Below are 12,231 nucleotides of genomic sequence, written 5' to 3'. Positions count from 1 at the left end.
ATTCTAAATGCTAGTGCAGAATACTATAACTTTATGTTCCAACATTGCGATTATGGTAAATAGAGTCTACAGTACATTTCACAGGCTTTGTTGAAATATGCCAACAACATCGGTCCTGTGTTTGATACTATGATGTTATTTCAAGAAAAAAAATATATTATTGCCTTGAGTTACTTCGTATTGTAGTTAATTTAGGTTCCTTTTGTTTGAGAAAAATGCCAAATCATAACAAGAAACATAATGTAACAAAAATACAAGAACAATACAAAATAGCAATAAATAGCAACTAAAATTAAACATGCAAAATCTTAAATAAAAAATACACAAAGGAAATATACTCATTTGGCCACAATACCACAGTATCAGTAAACGTGCACATCACTTTTCTGCATCCAGTTTCACAAGCACATTAGGTGCAAAACTTCTCACATCTGCATTTCTCGTTGACATGAAGAAGAGGAGTGCCAGCGAAGATAAAGTTGTATTTGAAAAGTAATGTTAATATTATTTTACATATACAATCCTGCAGACAATCCTCTGGTTCATGATTTGTACAGGAATGTCCCTGGTTAACAGAATTCAAACGTAAAGCCCTTAATATCTACTTACACAGTACAAGTGAAACAGAATTCTTAGAAAATTATTGAGTATTCCTTGTAAAGCCACTCTTCTACGAAAGTTTGCCTTATATACAAATGATGTTGGGTTTTGTGAGAAAATACTGGATAAGCTAAAATATGCTTGTGACAAAATGAGTGACATAGATGAGCTGTGCTGTCTCATATGCGATGAAATACCACTAAAATCAGCTTGGCTTGTAACAATAATGATGATTTTGTTGATGGGTTTCAAAGATTTGAAAAACACTTGTCAGGTAAACCTGCAAATCAGATGCTTGTGTCTATGTTGAGTGGTCTATGTCTTTATTACAAGCAGGTAATGAATTACTTCTTAGCAAATTCTGCTACTCCTGGTATATGTTCAATAGTGCAACACGGACATTAAGCCATTTAGTTGCTGCAGACATTTATTGCTTGTCAACACTGCTTTTAAAGATATTTCATCCCACAAAAGGCAACCTACTTTGTCAGTGTGAGTCATCTTACTACAGGCATTCCTTAGTATGTCGAATAATTTGTCACTAAAACCAACATCAGTGGTATACTTTCGCAAAACTCTAAGCAATGTAGCCTTAGAAGGGAAATTTAATAACTTCCTAATCATTCTATAGGCACTTGGGCTCTGTAAATAAATATTAAGAGCCTTTGCTTTCAATTCCGGTGACCACCGAACTCTCTGTACATACCTTGCATTTGAGGAGACACAATTTTTTACCAATTCATATAATGGCCCGGGAACCTTCTTCCTTAAAGTTGCAAGGGCAATGTCAATCTTCAGATTTCTCTGTGTGGTCTTGAGGACTCTTCCTCTCAGATGATGCAGTTGTACTCAAAGACTGCAAATTTTCCTCATCTTCAGTGTTACTATCGGTGTGGCCGTGGTTTGCATTCTTGGGGGCTCCCCAGCCTCTTCTCACTGCCTCTCCTCTCTTGGGGGGTCACCAGCCTCTCTGGCGGGGGTCCTCTGTTTCTTCCCGTACAAAATAAAACAACCAAAAGGTTACAATTATGAACTGACAGCAAGAGTAAGAAGTCCTGTACCACCAAGGATAGAGGTTACAATTGAAGCGTTGGGCCGAATAATGGTTTATGTTACAATTTTTGCCATTACACTTTATCTTAGAATGTTATCAAGTTATTTCGTTTCAGGAACAGATTTGCGGAAATTCTTTCAAGATGTGCTCACAGCTTGCTCTTAATGTCAGAAAGGAACTGTTTAAAATGTGTTACTCTTTTATAGTCAACATTTAAAAACTGTGTTTGTCATTGTCTTCATTATCATTCTGTTCATAATGTTACAAACTTCTCCGATGTGTAATATGACTTTCAGGAACATACAATCTATACTTTGCTTAGTGTACAAAACATATTGATGGAATAACGGTGTATGCTGCCCGTCCAATAGTAAATTATTTATGAGTGGAATGACGATATAACATTTTCGTTCCTCCTGCCCAGTTAGCAGATTGCAATACAGACCATTATTCGCCCCAACGCTTTAATTATGGGATCTACTTAGCCTGATACTTCACTATTTGTGTGAATGGCTTTTTCTTTATGTATTCATTCACAATTTGCAATTACGACAGAATTTATAGGTATAGATATGAAGCACTGAAATTGCATAATATGAAAGGCTTGCAGTTACTTAAGTAAGTTACCTTGACCATTGGAGATAGCTTCAACTTTGCAAGGTATGGCTCCCGAAAGCTGTTGTGCAGTTTGTTGGGCTCTTTAACCATCAGATCTTATATGCCCAATGCTTCTAGGCATGCCTTGCATCTGAAAAAAATTGAAATAAAGTGTAAAATAAATATAAATTATGAGCACAGGAAAACCATTTCATGGCACTTAATAAAATCACTTTGAGAACCAAGAAAAATTAAAATAAACTCCTCCAGTCAGCTTCACGTTAAAATACTAATTATCTCATCATTTCTATTGTAGGCCTAATTTTGGTCCAGGAAAAAATTCGTATTTAAAGACAACATTTGTAAAAATACAATGTAGGCGAAACAAAAAATAAAATAAAATATAGGTGGATAAAAATATGTCATAAAATGGTTTAAGTATAAGCTACATCATCATAGCTCACTGCAGCTGTTCCCTTTCACTTTATAGGCTATTAGAATGATTTTATAAAGTGCCACGAAGTCACGTTCCTGTGCTTACGGTAATTTCATACACATATACAGTATAGCCTATATAACATTTAATTATATCATAAATAGACTTGTATTATTATTATTATTATTATTATTATTATTATTATTGTAATTTATTATTATAAATATTACTATTATTTTTATAATAAATGTTATAAATATGTAAAGGTCTCATGTAATAATACCACGCGGGGAATATTCAAGGAAAGGGTTTATTACTCTATTTTTTTCTATTGGAATATTGAAACTCCGGTACCAAGCTGCACACGACACGACGTGGTTTGCTGCAATTTTATTGGTTATATTCAGTGTTTGAAATAACTTTTTTTCTCCCGTGTGTGGTGCGCAAAACAGCAAAGTTTCTCCTGTACTGTATAAAAAGCTTCGAAAATAAAAACAAAAAATGCATCTTCTATATATATATATATATATATATATATATATATATATATATATATATATATATATTTTCTATCAATAGAAATAATAATAAAAGTCTGTTAATATGTAACTAGATGTTACAAATTCTGTATATGTGTGTATGAATTAATATCTGATAACCTAACCTATATAATTTAAAGTGATGCACGTGGCTAGCAAAATTAACAAGTATATCAAATTAGTTATAAGTGATAACATTGCTATATATTGTAAATGAAAACTCACCTCTCACTATCCCAGGTATTTTGAAGAAACATTTCGAGTGGTGACTACTCTTCTTACTTCCGCAGTACGGATATTCGCATTTAATTCGTCCGGCCATCCTTCCCTCGCCTAGGCAAGAAAATTCAATATGTCTTCTTCTTCAGTTCTTGAAATACGGCAAGAAATTGTTCCAGGACTAACAACTTAAACCAAGAGCACGCAAGTTCATTCTCCATTTCCAGGAGTCTAAAATCAGTGACGGAATGTTGGTAAGAGGCGATGTTAGCGCTCATCGTGGCAGTGCCATAGAATTAACAGCGATTAATAAGGAATAGATACGATTGACCCCCTCTCTTCTATTTCTACTCCTCTTGGATAAAGAACATAAAATCTGAAACAGAAGAAGCACCTTTTGTGGCCATTGTTGTTGATGAAACAAGTGACTGCTCTAATCAGAGTCAATTGTCCACTGTTTTAAGATACATCGACAGTACTGCCAATGTTCAAGAACGGTTTATAGGATTCACAAATGTCAGTTCGGGCAAAACTGCTGCTGCATTGTTTCAGCATGTGGAAGGTGTTATAGCAGAATACAATGTCGGCAATAAGTTAATTGCACAGACATACGATGGTGCTTTAGTTATGGCGGGAAATATTAATGGCTTAAAAACAAAAGTTCGAGAAAAGTATCCTGAAGCACTATTTGTCCATTGTTATAGCCATGTTCTCAATTTAGTTTTGCAACAAACTACTTTATCCATTCCAGAATGCCGCATTTTTTTCAAAACACTGTCGGGTTTAGCTGCATTTTTCTCATTATCTCCTAAAAGATCAGAAAAACTCAAGGAATTTATGAAAAAGAAACTCCCAAGAGTAGCACCAACTAGATGGAATTTTACATCTCGGCTTGTAAATACAGTAAAGGAATACAGAGAACAACTGACTGCTTTCTTTGAAAATATCATTTGTAATGACTCTGAAGAAAACTGGGATGATGATGTAATTGTGCAGGCTCAAGGATATTTGTATTTTTTCACACAGTTTCAGAATATATTTCTTCTTGAAGTCTATGCTAGAGTGTTCGCACATACAGATGTGCTCTACAATATTCTTCAGACAAAGAGTCTAGACATAGCATACTGCTTGCGAGAGGTATCAAAGTTAAAACATACTATATCCGAGTTCAGACGTAGTGGGTGTCCGTCCATATGGAGTAATATGGAAAATGAAAATTCTTCAGACAATACAATGGAACCACCATTAAAGCGAAGAAAAGGAGATGATGAATTGAAATACAGGCAGCTGTACTACAGCATACTAGATCGTATGCACATGGAAATTACTGACAGATTTTCTGATTATGGAAAGCTTCAGTTCACACATCTTCTAGATTCTCAAAAATTTTCTGCTTATAGAGAAAACTTCCCGAATGAGGCACTAAACAAATTATTTCAGTCCTATAACAGTCACTTTGATCAAGTACGTTTGAAAAATGAATTAAGTGTAATATATTCAGCAGAAGTCTTTGATTTTTCGAACAAACCTATCCATGAAATATTATCTGCCATATATGAAAACCAGCTGAACCAAGTTATTCCTGAAGTCCTTAAATTGGCAACATTAATTGTGACAATACCAGCTACGTCAGCATCGGTAGAAAGAACATTTTCTGCGTTGAAGAGAATAAAATCCTACTGTAGATCAACTCATACACAAGAACGTTTATCCGGGTTGGCACTGATGTCAATTGAAAAGTCATTTCTACAGAAACTTCGCAAGCGGCCCAATCATCAAAGTATTTTCGTCCCAATCAAGACGTCTCGAATTCACATATAAATAGGTAAGGAATTTTATTATAGGGTTTTAAAAATATATTTTGTGTAATAATAGGGTCAGTGGTAGCCCAGACCCTTATACCAGTATACGCCACTGGGCCAAGCACGCTGTCCAAACTACCCTCGACTAACCTCAACCAACCAAACACAAATCCACGTCCCGGTAGATATACCAAAACAGATCCAACCTCCCATTGCTAAACCTTCCTAATCCAGCCTGATCCAACCCCACATCCTAAGATCAGAAATATCGTACGCTAATGCGGTAAATCATACAACGACCACGATGACAGAATCCACAACAGACGAGACTCAGACTGACGGCGAACAGCTGGTGGTAACGGCTCTAAAATCTGTAATGCAGAAATTGGAAGCCTACATCTACCAGCAAATCAACAGACAGCGAGATGAAATCGTGATGTTAACGATTTCGCTTCTAACCTCTGACGCGAAGCCAAAGAAGAAACAGACGGCATTAGCAACTGCAAACCAGACTGCAAGACGACTACTGCGAAAACCACTAGCCCACCACTTCGTGGGTAATAGGCTACAAGTTTCCCTGCCCCAATAAAACGTGACGATATGACCGGACGTAGGCACTCTACAAACAGCGGCCCTTCATACGGCAGACTGACAAGAGCAATAGGCAAACCAACCACGGTAGCATTAACACCCAGTCTTAACCAACAAAGAAGCTACGAACACCCAATGTCATCCGCAGCTGACTGGTGAAAGCAGACGAAGCCCCCGACAAAGACAGAGTCCACCAAACCAACCAACAACTGAGCGAAGCCGTAGCCGAAGCCGAGACCAATAACAACTGCCGCGTTCCAGCATAATCATGGCTTGAAGAGGACAACTGTAAGGCCTTAAAAGAGGCAACTCCTCGGGGCTACACCATATTCGATTTGGGAGTGTACATTCGTTCGCGAAGATGCTTATATAGCCGACTCCAGCGCAACGAATTTTTGTATGTAGAGTTTATTATAAATACGAAACAGCTTGTTGTGTTCGTGAGGAATTTATTTCTTGGTGAATTACCTCCTACCAGAGCTGCAATTCATGATATAGTAAACAGATTTCAATCTACTGGTTCAGTGCAAAACAAAAAAAGAAACACACACGAAAACGGAAGTTCTAACAGAGGACAAATTACATCAAATTTGAGCACATCTTGAACAGCAAATTAGCACAACAATTGATGGTTTCAATATCTTCTGTACATAGAGTGACAAAATCGTTAAAACTGAAAGCTTACAAGAGCACACATGTCCAATGTTTACAACAAGGCGATTCAGTAGCACAAGTGCGTTATTGTGAATAGTTTTTTCACCAGTGACTGATGGTTTAATCGACCCACAGCTCATGTTATTTCCAGACAAGACGTGCTTCCACCTGACTGCCATGTAAACAATCAAAACACTCGCTACTGGTGTTCTGAAAATCCACATCATTTGCAAAATCCTTCTTCATGATAGGAAAATTGGAGTTTGGTGCGCAAGACGAAGATTTTTTACGAGTAGAACACATTTTGTTTACCATTCATTGTTCTTAAATTGAGAATTTTATTTATTGTGATATTAAATATCTTATATAACGGCAGAACAAATGAAATCATAAATATTACAGTGGTCGCACCTTATCATATCAATCCGAGTATGTTTTACCGATACAAAGGCTGTTTAGCCGAGTAAGGACGACATTTCCAGCACCTTCTATAAGGTACGATTTTATACATGCTTAAGCAGCGAGGTTAACGTACTAGTGCGGGCGGCTGCGACATGTCTAGTTACCGAGTAATAAAACACCGCTCCAGCGGTAAAGAGACATAAAGTAGGAGCCCTGTAGTTATCGATACCTTGAAAGACATCCAGTCAAACTTCTATGATTTCAATTCGTGAAATCTGTTTCAAGTTTTTTCCTGTACCTTAAAATAATATAAGAGCTTGGCAGTTTCCTAGGCGATCCCCATTTCTGCCTAGTGTTGCGTTTTCGCAACATTCTGCATTAATTACTGTTCTGCAAAAATGCAAAGAAATATTTTACAAAACTAACTTTTATTTGATTGTTGGGTATACTAGAAGAATCAAAGGAGGCTGCAGCACAATAATTAACTCTCATTTCATTTTCATGTGGCGGTGCGAGTGACGTGAATTTTCACGTCAGAGTATTGGCATATCCGCACACACCATGTGGAAGAAAATGCATTATTTGGTTTTACTTTATATCACATATATGTAAATATTTGCTTACAACGTACTAAAATAGTTGTATTTGCAAGATATTGCAGACATATGCCAGTTAACCTATATTGCGTCCCCAACCTGCTAAATTGTAATGTTGCATTATCGCAACACTAAGCACATACAATATAATTTCTATGTTATCTTGAAGATTGAATACGAAGCAAATCGTAGACTGCTTTCAGGTACTACAGAAAGTATTGATGCTTATATAGGTCCTCCAGACATCCATTTTTTATTTTAGTAGGTTATTTTACAACGCTTTATCAACATCTTAGGTTATTTAGCGTCTGAATGATATGAAGGTGATATTGCCGGTGAAATGAGTCCGGGGTCTAATACCGAAAGTTACCCAGCATTTACTCATATTGGGTTGAGGAAAAACCCCGAAAAGTCTCAACCAGGTACCTTGCCCCGTCCGAAAATCGAACGCGGTCCACCTGGTTTCGCGACCAGAAGCGCTAACTGTTACTCCACACGTGTGGACTCCGGATGTCCATAATGATACAGATGAAGATAGTGCGGATGAAGATATAGGAGGAACATTCAGCAACTTGAATTCACATCAACTTTGTGCTAATAGGGAATTAGTGTTTCAGTCTCAACATGAGGAGGTTTTGAGAATTTCTGATACCAGTCAACTTCCAACAGAATGCAATTAGCATTCAGATCAAGCTGTAATGCCTACTGAGACACAGAATGTAAGTGGAATTAGTCAACGTGGTGAGAAAAAGGTGTTCGCGATGAGGGGATGATTCCTTATTTTGTGCGTCATGGGCTAAAGCAGTGCATTAGGGGAAAACCAATACGATTTGGCTATAAAGTCTGGTGTATGAATTTCAAACTTGGTTAATTCGTTGATTTTGACATTTACCAGGATGCTAAAGGTCAATAGACTAATTATAAAGCAGAGTATGGCCTTGGAGCTGGAGTATTAGTGCAGTTTGTGGACACCCTGCCTAAAGACAATGAAAAGAACATCACATTCTTGTAGACAATTATTTTACATCTCTCAAGACAGTGAATGCATTTACAGAAATGGGAGTGAGACTAATAGGTAACATAAGGGGAAATAGATTTGACTACTAAGACATATCCGCTTAGTCATGTCACTGACATGAAGAAAAAATACACCGGCTCATATGACGTATGTACTGATTTGAGTACGCCCTTGGTAATTTGTTGATGGAATGATAATGTTACTATGGTGTCTATTGTGAAGACATAGAACCACTTCTAAATGAATCTCGCTATTCAGTTTGTCAAAAGAAGACAGTGCAGATTTCACAATCCTCTTAGGTAAAAACTTACAATTCAAATATGGGTGGCACGGATAAAATGGATCAAAACGTATCCAGCTATAGAACCAGCGTCCATTCAAAGAAATGGTGATGGCCTGCTTTCATCTGGATTCTGAATGTATCTCTGCAGAATGCTTGCCACCTTCACAGAAAATCCACTAGTGCCACTGGCTCTGATACACTAGACCTATTGGAATTCAGAAGGAACGTATCTATTGCAATACTGGAGATATTCGGCCAAACAAGAAATGACACTTGTCCTGTGAAGACACCAATGGTCAGCAGTGTTGCCTTGGGCTCTCGATTCGACAATGTGAATCACTACATTTCATCACAGAATAGGAGGATAAGGTGCGCTATGTGCAAATCTGCGACAATGAAGAAATGCGCAAAATGTGAAGTTGTCCGCCATGAAAAATGCTTTCTTGCTTTTCATGTAAAATGAACTGTTATAAAAGAGTGACTTGATCCTAAACAACATTTTCGTGATTTATGTACTAGAGTGTAGTCTCACTTTTGGCATTGTTTGTACATCCTTTACTAAATTTGAATATTATGTTAGAGTTAAATCTTAAAATATTCTTGATTGAAAAATTATTTGTGAAGTTTAATTTATAAAATTTTATATATACATATATATATATATATATATATATATATATATATATATATATATATAAGTCATACATGTTACATTTCATGTCATTTCAGTACGTTTTGTGACCTGCTGTAATTTAAAGAAATATTGATATCGTACGTGCTTAGTGTTGCGTTTTCGTAACAGGCCTGTAGACCAGTAGTGTCAGAGTTGTAAGCTCCAAAACCGGTTGTGGAGCTAGAGAGGGCAATTCGGAGCGTGAACTTGCTTATGTCTATGGAAACACCGGAGCACGCAACGAGTAATAGTGGAGCGCTCCGCTCCGTTTAGTCTCTGTCTGATATCGCTGCTGTAGACAGTAACAAAGGATACAAATAAAATTTTATTGATGGAAAGTTACTCCTTGGATATATATATATATATATATATATATATATATAAACTTTAATTAGTAAAATTATGAAAATATGCAACAAAAAAAGTTATGGGCATAAATGGGTAAGTGAATTGCGAAAGTGTTTCTACTACACAGTCGTTTTAACAATAAAATATGATAATTTAAACCATACGAATCAACTTCTAGGTGTACTACTCGGTTGCCAGTTTCAATTCTGCAAAAAGTGGGAGATAAGATTTTGTTGTGAAGGAATTTAGTCGGGACTGAGTTTACCTACATACCTATCTTGGAAGGGACTAAGTTTACCGCAGTCTTCAAGGTAGGGACTGACTTTACCAATTCCACTTACGGACTGCGTCATCACTTTTGTAGTGAGGAAGTTGATTCAAGACCATAGAAATATGGGTGTGGAAGAGCAAAGAAGGTTCAGAAAATGTCGCTTCTCTATTGGATACTTGTACTTCCGTAGTCTTCGCCATTGTGAAGATTCTTCTTGTGCTTTTTAAACTGTTGACCATTTCCGTCTGTTAGATGTGGACTCTGAAAAATTACTGTAAGATGAGACAACTGATCCCAGAATTTCAAAAGACATTTACTCTCCTATCCTTTCCTATTTCCTCTCGTTTATGACAGACAGAGTCTTATTTGCTTTCTTAATTTAGTTTGATAGAGTTACACTTATCATTTTTAAAAACAAGTGACGTAGCTTATACAATCTTTATCTTAGAGCTGCCTCTTCATAGTTTTAGTTCTATATATATTTTTGTATGTAAATATGAATGTTTCAGAACGAAATAAATTGTAGCACGAGGAGTTACTTGCAACAAAAGATATACAGCGGACAGTTTATGTTGATAATGTGTGTGTGGAACAATGCGCCCACAACAGCCGCGCGTGTGTTGAGTTGGCTCTTTGTTTTGCCTAAAACCTAAACTGTGGTGATTGCCGGCTTCCCGCACGGAACCCAGGATGTGTACACGAGAGCCTGACGAAATTAGAACTTCCGTGAGCTATTTCCAGTGTAATTCAAGTTCACATTCAGTCAACTACAGCTTCGTGACAAAGAGAGACCAATTTGGGTTTTCAGTAATCTAAGTGTAACGAAACCAAATGTTAAGCAAGTGTATCACTGAAAGCAAGTGCAATATAGTTACATTGTCTAATTACCACAATTATTGCTCAAACTATCCTGCAAGTATTCATGAAAAAGGAAACAATAATTGTACAAATAGGCCTCAATGAAAATATAAGATATTTAAAGGGAAATATTTACTACATTTGTACAAATAAACATGAAATTGTATCTATTCGTGACTAAGTGAACACAATTTATATGAAGAATATATTACCTCATTATTTTGGAATGCATTACTTGAATTAAGAGGCCTATGACAATGTTTTCGGCAATAAGAAGTTTCGGGTTATTTAACAAAGTATAAGTTTTCAAAATGAGAGACTGTTATTGAATGTAATATAGTTTTGGGAAAATTTTATATTCTAGAGAATGTTCTAAAACAGGACTCAAGTAGTCCTTTTAATAGAATGAAATACACAAAATGATTTGGTACAGTTAAACTTTCCTAGCTTGTGATTATCTGGAAATATGAATAGTTTAATTTCTGCAGAGTAGAAGTTATGATTATATAGCTGAACAGATTTGAACAGCTTAATTTATTCATTGAATGGATTACAAGAAAAATGCGGATACCATATTAATCCCAAATGAATATTTTTCTCAGAAAAAAAAATGTCCTATATGGTAACACTGTTTTACTTCATAAGTGATATCCATACGATTCTGATTTTTACCCTTATCGCTAGAAAACTGACAAGGAATGATTAATCGCTTCGCAGTTTTCCAATAAAAGAGACGGATTTCTTGCAAATTATATATATATAGATACTGCCAATAGGAAATCTGGCAACCCTACTGTGGTGTCTAAGGGACAGAACTCATCTGTTCAGACTAAGTGCGTGTGTGTTTTCGTACTTAAGCCGGCAACGCTCTATTGCCAATCTAAACAGACTTTCTGCCTTATTATGCAATTAACAATGAATTTACTTACAAAACCCAAAATATGTTTTTATTTATTTTCATGTAATCTCTTCCTCCATTTCAACCTGCACAGCTAAATCACTTCCATTGTGTATGAGCAGAATTATTACCATATAATATGATAATATCTAAGAATTTCTTTTCTGCAAACCTCTCATTTACGCAGACAATTTTATTCTATTGAATGTCGTAAAATTCTAACACTAACCTTGTTGATTTACTTAATTTCTTAGTGAAACTTTACTATATGATATTCACTTCCTTAAAATTAATTTTCGTTTAATCTAATGTTATCTATCCCAACCTAAGATAATTCATTACCTATACAATGTTGGCTACAATTTTTCCCATAAATTATTAATTGTTATTGT

General features: G+C 36.0%; 1 long non-coding RNA gene across 1 annotated transcript; it reads right to left on the bottom strand.

The window, feature by feature from the left end:
• Positions 1-615: 615 nt before the first annotated feature.
• LOC138703312 (uncharacterized) lies at positions 616-3,748 on the bottom strand. Its single transcript, XR_011333089.1, has 3 exons — positions 3,452-3,748; positions 2,282-2,402; positions 616-1,590 (listed from the first exon to the last, which is right to left on the bottom strand). It is a non-coding gene; the product is annotated as an uncharacterized lncRNA (long non-coding RNA).
• Positions 3,749-12,231: the final 8,483 nt, after the last annotated feature.

The sequence above is a fragment of the Periplaneta americana genome, chromosome 7, assembly GCF_040183065.1.
Source record: "Periplaneta americana isolate PAMFEO1 chromosome 7, P.americana_PAMFEO1_priV1, whole genome shotgun sequence".
Lineage (NCBI taxonomy): Eukaryota > Metazoa > Arthropoda > Insecta > Blattodea > Blattidae > Periplaneta > Periplaneta americana.
The sequence above is the reverse complement of the archived record's forward strand: the minus strand, read 5'-3'. Positions and strand labels throughout refer to the sequence as shown.